The 13,814-nt window shown below is 43.7% G+C and overlaps 1 pseudogene; it reads left to right on the top strand.

Annotated features, from left to right (window-relative positions):
* The first annotated feature begins 1,407 nt into the window (after positions 1 to 1,407).
* Positions 1,408 to 5,447, top strand: LOC112607734 (annotated as a pseudogene).
* The last annotated feature ends 8,367 nt before the right edge of the window (positions 5,448 to 13,814 follow it).

Below are 13,814 nucleotides of genomic sequence, written 5' to 3'. Positions count from 1 at the left end.
TTGGTGTATGCCCTACGTAAATGGAGAGGAGGAAGTAAAATTACAAAGTCATTTACTCAGTGTACACCCTATGGAGAGGATATTTCCTGTCATAGCTGAAGTGTGAATGGGTCTTACGTCCCCTGCCTCCAGATCCTATTTTCCTGCCTCACTCTGAAGCCAACTGGGTGGCAACAATTCAACTTGATTCAGACACTAGCTACCCAGAGTTACCCCAGACCCTACACAGTAAGGCTTTGGTTCTATAAGAAGCCCTCACTTTAGATGCTAGCTGTACATGATGTCTCCAGGCTACCTGCACTTCTGCCCAGTCTACCACAAATTTGGGGGTTTCCACTACAACTCCCCAGGTTCAATAGTTTGCTAGAATGACTAGCACACTCAGAAAAGCTATCTACTTTCAATTATACTTTTATTATAAAGGATACAATTCAGGAACATGGAAGTGATGCACAGGACAAGGTATGGGGCAGGGAGGGGACACAGCTCTTCCATGCTGTCTCTGGGTAATACACCCTCCCAATATGTCAATGTAGTCACCAACCAGGAGGCTCCCTTAGCCTTATTGATTCAGAGTTTTTATGAAAGCATCGTTACCACATAGACAGGATTTACTAAAGCATTTCCTACTGCTGATTGAACTCAGTCTCCAGCCCCTCTCCCCTCTCTGGAGGTGGGGAGGAAGGCAGGGCAGAGCTGACAATTCTAACCCTATAATCAGGTGGTTGGCTCCTCTGGCGACCAACCCTTATCCTGAAGCTATCTAAGCACTGCCCTCTTTAGTCACCTCATTAGCATGCAAAAGACACTCTATCACTCAGGAATTTCCAAAGGTTTTAGGAGCCCTGTACCAGAAACTGGGACAAAGACCAGATACATAATTTTTCTCATGTTACACCAACACATTGTACCACACAGGACCTGGCCCATAACAGACACTCAGTATTTACTCATGGATGATGCAGTCTTCAGCAGGCCACTCTAGGGTTCTTTCTTCATTCTTTCCTGCCTTATTTTCAAGGTATTAATGCATCTGTTAGGCCTAAATTCTACATGGCTTTAAGATCCACGTCCCCCTCTAGCTGGATACCTTGAGAAGACAAACCTTAATGGCTCCCTGAACCTTAGAGAAATTCATACCTCTTGACATCCCAGGCATAGGTAGACTCAAAGAAGAAATATTCACTAAGATCTTTTAGAAATGGATTCTTAACTATTGATGAACTAGCTTCTTCAGTCTCTTCACAGTTTCATCTCTTCCATCATCAACCACCAGGCTCTTAGGTCCTTAAAAAGAGGAGGAAGCTAACATTGGACATTTTCTGGGGGTGGTGGGATATTTTGTTCTAATGTCATATGCTGTACATCATGCTACCAAAAAGAATGTACATTCTGGATGGTTACGCAATGATGTGAGTTCCACCTTATTCTTTAAAAACTCCAAGTGATCAACATTTTACATATTACGGGGGGAAAAGATTTCTACCAGGAGAAAATGCGAAACCAGGAATGAGGAAAACAAAAGGATGGAGCAAGGCTATTCCAAATCAACTTGAGAAAATGAAAGTGAAAAACATAAACCCATTCAGGGCTAACGTATCTTGAAAACATGATGTGAAAGTTTGAGACTTAAATAGGGGTAAGGCGGAAGAGTGTTGAAGTTTTGTACCTATGAGCAGAGCAAGGTGTCATTCTGATGGCCTGACAGGTTTCCCTATGGCTAGTAATGGCTTTCTAACATTAACAAAAATGGACAAAGCTCTATTACCAAACTCTAGGTTCTCTACATGAAGAGTTATCCAATGGCTTGAATAGGTCCTTTAGGGGAACATTTTTAGCCCTGCTCACACAGTCATAGCGAACCTTTCTGTGGAAGTGGGGTGCCTTTCAGCCTGAGCAACAGTAGTAAATGGATTCCTGAATTTCTTCAGTTGAGTGTCCTCTCTGGGTAATGCATCCTCTGTGCATGAGACACTTGCTTTGATTAGTAAGCACACATATCATCACTTCAGGCACTGATCAAAAAAATGCAGCCAAGAATAGATTGTGATATGCAGCCTGCGAAAGTTTGCTAGAGACTCTTGATACTAGGAACAATTGCCTAAGGTCATTGTTCTAAAGCCAGTTGATCATCCTAAATAACCAGGTGGGGAGGGATAGACAGGTAGGTCATTGAAAGGAAAGACAGCAACAGAGAATGGAGTGAATATCTAAGCCCCACTCAAAGTTGTACTTAATCAAAATTTCTAAAGGGAGGGACTTTTAAAAGTCACAGCCTTTCTCCCTCCCCACAATCATACAGTAGTGAAAGGTAAATCAATTATCCTTTCCATATCTCTACACTATACTTACCTGGATTGGGTACATTAAAATAACATGGAGAATCTTTTCCAAATATTCTGAACCTCCTCTCTTCCCTTCATCCCAGCTCTTCTTCAGTTGAGGTGCACTGAGCACTACTTCTCTATTACACTCAGCTACTAAAAAGAAATATATTTGGGTCACATATCTTAATTCCCTGCTGACATACTTTAATGGAATTAATATTTAACAATACACACTTGACTTAGATCAGAAATGCCTTACAGGAGTTACCTATTTGAATTTTACATTGTTACATCTTCTGGAAAATCATAGTTTCAATCATCTGACACATTGTCCCATGTCTATTACATAAACCCTTCACAAAAATTTCATGTCAGAAGAGAGGTGGTCCCCCCAGCAGAACATGTCTGTGTCTTTCGAACAGACCATGATAATGAGATAATGCAAAGCATTGCCCCAGTGTCTCAGTTGCTAGGAAACAAGCCTTTTTTAAAGAAATAACTGTGCATATTGATAAGAATCCTTTGAAGTGGAGCCTTATAAGACAACGCTGTCCAATAGAACTTCCTGTGATGACAGAAATGTCCTATACGCATACTGTCCAATTCAGTAGCCAGTAGTCACATGGCTAGTGAACACTTAAAATGTGACTAGTGCAACTGACGAATAAATTTTACATTTTATTTAATGTCTACTAATTTAAACAGCAGCATGGCTAGTAGCTACATTGAACAGCATGACTGTAAGGTTACTTTTTCTTTCAGACTTTGGAGTTAGTACTTACACAGAAGTAAAACAATAGAATTTTTTATGGTAGTTTCAATTTAGGTGCAAATACTATGCTTAAATTATGAGTGTCATTGTCTTTTAGTAACATTGTTTGAAAGGATTTGTGCTTAACCGGCCTTGACTATAGAAGTTTGGCTGCTTCCAATAGAGAGGAAGAGTCTCACGTCCTCTCTCTCGGGCAGACTTATTTAACAGGACATGTCTCTGGTCTGGGCTGACAATAGAATCGCTGACCCTCTGCTGAACAGTGCCACCCCACCTAAGTGATGGTGGGGAGTGGGGATAACATGTATTCTCCCCTCAGCTAGGGAGGGACCCTTCAATATTCCAAACCCACCTAATAGAGGGAGGGCAGGAGGTGGCTTTAAAGCTTGCTTTGTTTAATTCACACATGGAGAAAGTGCTCTCTGTGTAAGGAAGAGCCCAGTGGGTTTGCCAGATTTCTCAACCTCGACACTACCGACATTTGGGTCTGATAATTTCTTTGTTGTTGGGGGCTGAATTGTATTTTATTAGATGTTGAGCAGCATTGCTGGCTTCTACCCATTAGATTCCATAGCATCCCCCATTCCTCCTAGTAGTGGTAACTGAATATTTCCCCAGGCGCTGTCAAATGTCCTCTGGGGGGCAAAATCACCCTGGATTGAGAACTGTTGACTTAGACAGTAAGGTTTTAGACTGGAGACAACTTAAGAAAGGAGACCCAATCTAGCTTAGTGGTTTTTTTTTTTTTTTTTTTTTTTGGTTGTTATTTTGTTTTATTATTTTTTTTAAATTATCCAGTCCCTAGCAGATGCCTGCTACATGATATGCATTCAAGTAAATATTGCTTGGATGAATGAATAAAAAGCCACTATTATATATTTTTAACCTTTAAATTATCTGCTTCAGTGCTTAACATAGTGTAAGAGCCAACGAACACATGTTTTCTGGTCTGTTAATATTCTTTTTTTTTTTTTTTTTTTTTTTTTTTTTTTTTTTTTTTTTTTTTTTTGAGACAGAGTCTCGCTTAGTCGCCCAGGCTGGAGTGCAGTGGCGCGATCTCGGCTCACTGCAAGCTCCGCCTCCCGGGTTCACGCCATTCTCCTGCCTCAGCCTCCCGAGTAGCTGGGACTACAGGCGCCCGCCGCCTCGCCCGGCTAATTTTTTGCATTTTTAGTAGAGACGGGGTTTCACCATGTTAGCCAGGATGGTCTCGATCTCCTGACCTCGTGATCCACCCGCCTCGGCCTCCCAAAGTGCTGGGATTACAGGCGTGAGCCACCGCGCCCGGCCTGGTCTGTTAATATTCTTACAGGTGTAAACGAAAAGCAAGAATTCCTACCAATGACTACTTGAGGAAGAAAAATCAAAGGAAAAATAAATCTTTTGCATGTCTTAACGTGCATGAAGCCATCTTCCTGGCCTGTTAGGAATTTAAGCTAGAAATGTAAGTCTAAAAATATAGACTTACCATGTCCAAAGGAAGGGCCATAATTGCAAGTGAAAAAGCAAGGCTCCCTTTCTTCGTTGGGCCGGTTACCGACCCGGCCCACTCCGCAGGCGGGGGGAAAGTTGAACTAATAAAGTTTGTATGAGTGGAGGCGGCGGCAGGTTGATTGAAGGAGGCGGCAGTGAGGCCCCGGACCAGGCTTTGAAGAGCTGGGGCTCCGGGAAGACACGCTGAGGGTCCTAGCTGCCTTCCTTAGGCGTGGTGAGGCTACCGGGTCTCCTGTTCCAAGTCCACTCAGCCCTGCCCAAGAAGAGCCAACAGACTTCCTGAGCCGCCTTCGAAGATGTCTTCCCTGCTCCCTGGGGCGAGGAGCAGCACCCCCTGAGTCCCCTCGGCCTTGCTCTCTGCCCATCCGCCCCTGCTATGGTTCAGAGCCTGGCCCAGCTACTCCAGACTTCTATGCCTTGGTGGCTCAGCAGCTGGAACAGCTGGTCGAAGAGCAACTGAAATCTCCGCCTAGTGCAGAATTACGGGGTCCCCCACCCACAGAGAAGGAAGCCATACCGCGGAGGCTGGTGGCCCTGCTGCAGGAGGAGGCAGAAGTCATTAACCAGAAGCTGGCCTCGGACCCCGCCCTGCGCGGCAAGCTGGTCCGCCTGTCCTCCGGCTCTTTCGCCCGCCTGGTGGAGCTGTTCTGTAGCCGGGAGGACAACTCTCGCCAAGCCGAGCATGCCCCGGGCCCCCGCCTCCTTCCCCGGAACCCCTGGCCCTCCTGGCCCTGGCCATGGAGCTAAGCCGGCGCATGACCGGGCTGGAGGGCACCCTGGCCGGATTCAGCATGGAGCACGTGCACAGCTTCACGCCGTGGATCCAGGCCCACGTGGGCTGGGGGAGCCATTGAAGCCTCTCTCTCTGGGCCTCACTTTACCCAACTGTCATGTGATAGAGGTTCTTAGGTTCCTCTCAAACCTCAGGTATTCTCCCAGCTCCACTGCGTTCGTTCTGTGTTGAGCCCTTGCTGTATGCCAGGACTGCAGTGATGAGTGCGGACGCTATGCCTGGCGTCAACGACTTGGTACACTAATACTGTGAGCGTGAAACCAGTGACTGAGGTTACTCAGGGAGAAGCCGAGCGAGGTGGCTCATGCCTGTAATCCCAGAACTTTTGGAGGCCGAGGCAGGAGAATCATTTGAGGCCAGGAGTTCAAGACCAGCCTGGACAACATAGTAAGACCCCATCTCTACAAAAATTGAAAGTAATTAGCCAGGGTCAGGTGTGGTGGCTCACGCCTGTAATCCCAGCACTTTGGGAGCCCGAAGCAGGTGGATCACCTGAGGTCAGGAGTTTGAGACCAGCCTGGCCAGCATGGTGAAACCCCGTCTCTACTAAAAAAATACATAAATTAGCTGGGCTTTGTGACAGGTGCCTGTAATCCCAGCTGCTTGGGAGACTGAGGCATGAGAATTGCTTGAACCTGGGAGGCAGAGATTGCAGTGAGCTGAGATCACACCACTGCACTCCAGCCTGGGTGACAGAGTGAGACTGTGTCTCAACAAAATAATATAATAATAAAAACCGGGTGTGGTGGAAAAAAATAAAAAATTAAAAAATTTAAAAAAAAAAAGAAAAAGCAAGGCTCCTTGACCTCCTCACCTCCTCTCCTCACCAAAGTTCATCTGGGTGCTGGGTAGGTAAAATTCCTTCCTCACTGACTGTGGGAGCCGGTCCTCTTCAGCACCAGATACAATCTCCAAGGGCCCAGGCTGACCAGCTTCCCTGCAGGAGAAAAATAGACAGCTCGGTTCAGTTTGTGGTTCCTGAACCTTTAAGCTTCATTTGCCAGCAGGTAATGCTTTTATCTCATTTGTCACAATCAAACCCTGAAGAATAAATCTACTACCTAATTAAAGCTAAACCCTCTGCACCTAAAATTTAGGAGACATCTCATCTCCAAATACATATGGAATAGCATGGCAGGGAGAAAATAAAGGCATTCCCACCACGTACAGATTTAAACCAACAATACATTTAGCATAATCCGCCCTTCACCGTCTCTTTACCTAAACTCTTTATGGCATTTTAAGCTTCCTGGACAAGATTTTCTATTTAATGGGAAATATCACTAAGTTCCATATCACTGGCTGTACATTTAAAGAACTGCTGCATTCAAACAACCAAAATCATTAAGGCACACTGCTATTTTTATCAGGGATAAGGTCAGAGCATTTATTATAATTAAACAGAAGAGCAGAAGGAAGGAATAGTGGTTTGCCGGAGACAAATTAGAAACACCTGGGAGGTGTTTAAAAGTCCCAAGGGTCAGGCCACACCTCAGATCAACTAAATCAGTATCTCAGGGGTGATACCTAGGCATTGTAATTTTTTTAAAAATAAATGCTTTATTTTAGAACAGTTTTAAGTTTACAGAAAAATTGAAAAGGTAATAAGGAAGTTTCCATATATGCCACATCCAATTTCCCCTACTAATAACACCTTACATGAGCATGGTACATTTCCTGCAATTAATGAGCCAATACTGATACGTTATCATTAACTAAAGTCTGTAATTTATTCATGTGTCCTTAGATTTTCCCTAATATCCTTTTTCCTTTTCCAAGATTTCATCTGGAAAACCCCAGTACATTTGGTTATCATGATGTTTTAGGTTCTTCTTAACTGTAACAGTTCTCAGATTTTCCTTGTGTCTGATGACCTTGACTTTTTTTGAGGAATACTGGTCAGATATTTTATTGAATGTCCCTCAGTTGGGGTTTGGCTGATGTTTTTCTCATTATTAGACTGTGATTATGTGCTTTTGGGAAGAATACCATAGAAGTAAAGTGTCATTCTCATCACATCTGATCAAGGGCACATGCTGTCAACATGACATTGATGTTAACCTTGATCACCTGGCTAAAGTAATGTATGTCAGGTTTCTTTAGTATAAAGTTACTCTTTTTCCGCCTTTCCATATTGTACTTTTTGGAATAAAGCGAATATGTTTAACCCACACTTAAGGAATGGGGGAGTTATGTTCTACTTCCTTGAGAGCAGAATATCCACATAAATTAGAAGTATTTAGCACAGGAAATTTGCCTAGTCTTCATTTATTTATTTATTCAATAATGTACTCACATCAGCATGGATGTATATATATTTATTTCACGTTTTGGATATCAGTTCAATACTGAAGTACTGTATTTATTTTGTTGCTCAAATGTTCCAACTTTGGCTACTGGTAGTTCTTTTAGTTGGCTCTATGACCCTTTGACATATCCCCTTTGTTTTGTGTGTGTGCGTGTATGTGAGGGGTTTTTTTTTTTTTCCTGGAACTTCCTTACTTTTTGGCATACAAGATGCTCCATGCACACCTTCTATATTTTCTTCTGTCATCCTAGAATCAGCCAGTTATCCAAGCTGTGGTTCATTTAGTTGGAAAATAATATTAGAAACCAAGAGCTTGGTGCTAGGTATACTCATTGCTACCGGGGTGTCATTAACTCTAGACCTTCTCAACTGACAGAGCAAGGAAATACGTGTGCATATATTAACTCATATCGATATAAATACACATATCTATAAATATTTCTATATCTAACCATCAATATCTATAATAAGCCAATAGGAGTTGATATGATGTCTCCAACTATTATCCATTACCTCATAGATGATTCCAGCCTCCTCGTTTTGCTTATCTGTAACCTCCCACACCAACAGTGAGAAACTTGGCTCTCACCATTATCCATCCATTTACTTAATTGCTCAATTCTCGTATGCATGTATAGCAGAGTCAGAAATGCTAACCTGTACTTCCACAGAAACAACTTTATCAGCTAGAGTAGCATGCTTATGTTATAGGCTCCTTTATAGCCTTTACTCTCACAGTCTCCATTCATTTCTAAAGTTGTTTAGGTCACCACCATTTTTCCTTCACACTCCTCAGTGAGGTTGTTTTAATACATTTGTAATACAGTTAGCTTATTTTGTCATAATTTTGCATTTCATCCTGGAAACCTCCAATCCCCTAAACGATTTGTTAAAGTCTCACATACATTAAAGTTCACTCTTTGTGTTCCAAAGTTCTATAGGTTTTGACAAATGCATAAAATTATGTAACCATGATTACAGTATTATATAGAATAGCTTCACTGTCGTAAATAATCCCCTGTGCTTCACTTATTCAATCCTCTTCCCCTTTCCCTAAGCCCCTGGAAACCACTAATCTTTCTATTATCTCTATAGTTTTGCCTTTTTCAGAATGTCATTGAATTTGAATCATATAATGTGTAGCCTTATCATACTGGCTTCTTTCACTTAGCAATATGTACTTAAGATTCATCCATATCTTTTTGTGGCTTGATAGTTCATTTTCTTTTATTGTTGAATAATATTCCATTGTGTTGATATGCCACAGTTTGTCCATTCATGTATTGAAGGACATCTTGGTTGCTTCCATCCATAATTTTAGCAATTATGAATAAAACTGCTATAAACATTCACATACAAGTTTTTATATGGATATAAGTTTTCAAGTCAATAACTTAGTTTACACATCAGTAAAAATATTTGATTACTAGATAGTATATTAAGACTGTCAGGCCTCTTGAGCCCAAGCTAAGCCATCATATCCCCTGTGACCTGCAGGTATACATCCAGATGGCCTGAAGCAACTGAAGAACCACAAAAGAAGTGAAAATAGCCCGTTCCTGCCTTAACAGATGACATTTCTCCATTGTGATTTGTTCCTGCCCCACCCTAACTGATCAATCGACCTTGTGACATTCCTTCCCAGGACAATGAGTCTCATGATCTCCCCACCCTGCACCTTGTGACCTCCACGCCTGCCTGAAAGAGCTAACCACCTTTAAGTGTACTTTTCCACTACCTACCCAAATCCTATAAAACTGCTCCACCCCTATTCTCCCTTTGCTGACTTCTTTTTCGGACTCAGCCTGCCTGCACCCGGGTGATTAAAAAGCTTTATTGCTCACACAAAGCCTGTTTGGTGGTCTCTTCACACAGACTCGTGTAACATTTGGTGCCAAAGACCCGGGACAGGGGGACTCCTTCGGGAGACTGGTCCCCTGTCCTCGCCCTCTCTCCTTGAGGAGATGCACCTACAACCTCGGGTCCTCAGACCAGCCCAAGGAACATCTCACCAATTTTCAATCGGGTAAGCGACCTCTTTTTATTCTCTTCTGCAGCCTCTCTCGCTATCCCTCCACCCTTCAATCTCTCCCTTCCTTAATTTCGGTTCCTTTCCCTTTCTGGTAGAGACAGAGGAGACGCATTTTATCTGTGAACTCAAAACTCTGGTGCCGGTCATGGACTCGGGAAGACAGTCTTCCCTTGGTGTCTAATCACTGCAAGGACGCCTGCCTGATTATTCACCTACATTCTAGAGGTGTCTGATCACCGCGGGGATGCCTGCCTTGACCCTTCACCTTGGTAGCAAGTACCACCTGCCCTCTCTCCGTGTCTCTACCCTCTCTTTTTTCTAAACTTACCTTTTTACTATGGGCAACCTTCCACTCGCCATTCCTCCTTCTTCTCCTTTAGCCTGTGTTCTAAAAAACTTAAAACCTCTTCAACTCTCGCCTGACCTAAAACCTAAGTGTCTTATTTTATTCTGCAACACTGCTTGGCCCCAATACAACCTCGGCAATGGTTCTAAATGGCCAGAAAATGGCACTTTGATTTCTCCATCCTACAAGATCCAGATAATTTTTGTCGAAAAATGGGCAAATCGTCTGAGGTGCCTGATGTCCAGGCATTCTTTACACATCTGTCCCTCCCTACTCTGCTCCCAATGCCACTCGTCCCAAATCTTTCTTCTTTCTCTCCTGTCTGTTCCTTCAGTCTCCACCCCAAGCTCTGAGTCCTTTGAATCCTCCTTTTCTATGGACCTATCTAACCTCTCCACTCCTCCTCAAGCCAGGCCAAGCCAGGTCCCAATTCTTCCTCAGTCTCCACTCCCCTACCCTATAATCCTTCTATCACCTCCCCTTCTCACACCTGGTCCAGCTTATAGTTTCGTTCTGTGACTAGCCCTCCCCTACCTGCCCAACAATGTCTTCTTAGAGAGGTGGCTGGAGCTGAAGGCATAGTCAAGGTTAATGCTTTTTTTTTTTTTTTAAGCCGACCTCTCCCAAATCAGTTAGCATTTAGGCTCTTTTTCATCAAATACAAAAACCCAGCCCAGTCCATCGCGCGTTTGGCACAACCCTTAGACGCTTTACCGCCTTAGACCCAGAGGGGCCAGAAGGCCATCTTATTCTCAATGTGCATTTTATTACTCAATCTGCTCCCAACATTAGAAAAAGCTCCAAAAGGTAGATTCCAGCCCTCATACCCCACAACAGGACTGAATTAAACTCGCCTTCAAGGTATACAATAATAGAGAAGAGGCAGTCAAGCAGCAACGTATTTTTAAGTTGCAATTACTTGCCTCCACTGTGAGACAAACCCCAACCACTCTTCAGCACACAAGAACTTCCAAAAGTCTAAACCACAGCAGCCAGGTGTTCCTCCAGGACCTCCTCCCACAGGATCTTGCTTCTTCAAGTACTGGAAATCTGGCCACTGGGCCAAGGAATGCCCGCAGCCCATGATTCCCCCCAAGCCATGTCCCATCTGTGCAGGACCCCACTGGAAATTGGACTGTCCAACTCACCCAGCAGCCACTCCCAGAGCCCCTGGAACTCTGGCCCAAGGGTCTCTGACTGACTCCTTCCCAGATCTTTTCGGCTTAGTGGCTGAAGACTGACACTGCGCAATCGCCTTGGAAGCCTCCAGGACCATCACAGATGCTTTGGGTAAATCTTAGATTGGAGGGTAAGTCCGTACCCTTCTTAATCAATACGGAGGCTACCCACTCCACATTATCTTCTTTTCAAGGGCCTGTTTCCCTTGCCTCCATAACTGTTGTGGATACTGATGGCCAAGCTTCTAAACCTGTTAAAACTCCCAAACTTTTGTGCCAACTTGGACAACATTCTTTTATGCACTCCTTTTTATTTATCCCCACCTGCCTAGTTTCTTTATTAGGTTGAGACATTTTAACAAAATTATCCTCTACCCTGACTATTCCTGTACTACAGCCACATCTCATTGCCGCCCTTCTCCCCAACCCAAAGCCTCCTTCGTGTCTTCCTCTTGTATCCCCCTACCTTAACCCACAAGTATGGGACACCTCTACTCCCTCCATGGCAACCGATCACACGCCCATTACTATCCCATTAAAACCTAATCACCCTTACCCCGCTCAACGCCAGTACCCCATCCCACAACAGGCTTTAAGGGAACTAAAGCCTGTTATCACTCGCCTGCTGCAGCATGGGCTTTTAAAGCCTATAAACTCTCCTTACAATTCCCCCATTTTACCTGTCCAAAAACCGGACAAGTCTTACAGGTTAGCTCAGGATCTGCGCCTTATCAACCAAATTGTTTTGCCTGTCCACCCTGTGGTGCCCAACCTGTACACTTTTTTGTCCTCAATACCTTCCTCCACAACTCACTATTCTGTTCTTGATCTTAAAGATGCTTTTTTCACTATTGCCCTGCACTCGTCATCCCAGCCTCTCTTTGCTTTTACCTGGACTGATCCTGACACGCATCAGTCCCAGCAGCTTACCTGGGCTGTACTACTGCAAGGCTTCAGGGACAGCCCTCATTACTTCAGCCAAGCCCTTTCTCATGATTTACTTCCTTTCCACCCCTCTTCTTCTCACCTTATTCAATATTTTGATGATCTTCTTCTTTGCAGCCCTTTTACCAATCTTCCCAGCAGGACGCTATCCTGCTTCTTCAAAATCTCTACTCAAAGGGGTACCAAGTATCCCCCTCCAAGGCACAAATTTCATCCCCTAACATTACCTATCTTGGTATAATCAATCCTCCAACAACATACATGTGCCCTTCCTGCAGACCATGTTCAGTTAATCTCCCAGACCCCAATCCCCACCACCAAACAACAACTCCTTTCTTTCTTAGGCATTGCTAAATATTTCTGACTCTGGATACCAGGGTTTGCTATCCTAACCAAACCACCTTACAAGCTCACAAAGGGTAACTTAACTGATCCCATAGACCCTAAGTCTTTTCTCCATTCTTCCTTTCACTCTCTCAAAAAAGGCCGTGGAGACAGCTCCCACACTAGCACTCCCTAACTCATCTCATCCTTTTTCCTTACACACAGCTGAAATACAAGGCTGTGCTGCTGGAGTCCTCACACAGGAACCAGGCCCACAATCTGTTGCCTTCCTATCAAAACAACTTTACCTCACAGTTCTAGGCTGGCCCTCATGTCTGTGTAGGGCAGCAGCTGCCGCTTTAATACTTCTAGAGGCCCTTAAAATCACAAGCTATGTTCCACTTATCCTCTACAGTTCTCACAACCTTCAAGCATTAATATCCTCCTCACACCTTTCAAATTTATTGTGTGCCCCTCCACTCCTCCAGCTCTATTGACTCTTTGTTAAAACTCCAACAGTAACTATTACCCATGGGCCTGATTTCAACCCAGCTTCTCAATGAGCACCCAACACAAGTCCTGAATCACATGACTGTATTTCTTTAATACACATAGCATCTTCCCCCTTTCCTCTTATTTCCATTCTTTTCAATTCCAAAGACAAATTCTATTCCATTCCAAACACAGACCACACTTGGTTAATCTATGGCAATTCTTCTAAACCCCATCAATTTTCACCAGCTAAAGCTGGATATGCTATCATGTCCCATACCTCTATTATTGAAGCTGCTGCACTTCCTCCCTCCACCACTTCCCAACAAGCCGAACTGATTGCTTTAACTCATGCACTCTCTCTTGCTAAAGAAATGCACATTAACATTTACACTGACTCCAAACATGCTTTCCACATCCTCCATAAACATGCTGCCATTTGGGCTGAAAGAGGTTTTATCACCACACAAGGCTCTTCCATTATCAATGCCTCCCTAATAAAGGCCCTCTTTAAGGCTGCTCTTCTGCTGGCAAAGGTTGGAGTCATTCATAATAAAGAACACCAGAAACCTACTGATCTTATTGCAAAGGGAAACGCCTATGCCAACAGGACAGCAAAAAAAAAAAAAAAAAAAAAAAATAGCCAATGCTTCCACACCCACTAATATTTCAACCCCCACTCCAGAGGGCCAGTATTTTTCTTTCTCCTCTATCACTCCCACCTACTCTTCTTCTGAAAACCTGCTCTACCAGTCTTTTTCAATGCAGGACAAGTGGTTCTTAGATCATGGAAAATTCATTCT

This window comes from Theropithecus gelada, chromosome 15 (assembly GCF_003255815.1).
Source record: "Theropithecus gelada isolate Dixy chromosome 15, Tgel_1.0, whole genome shotgun sequence".
Taxonomy (NCBI): Eukaryota; Metazoa; Chordata; class Mammalia; order Primates; family Cercopithecidae; genus Theropithecus; species Theropithecus gelada.
This window is presented reverse-complemented; position numbering and strand designations above follow the sequence as displayed.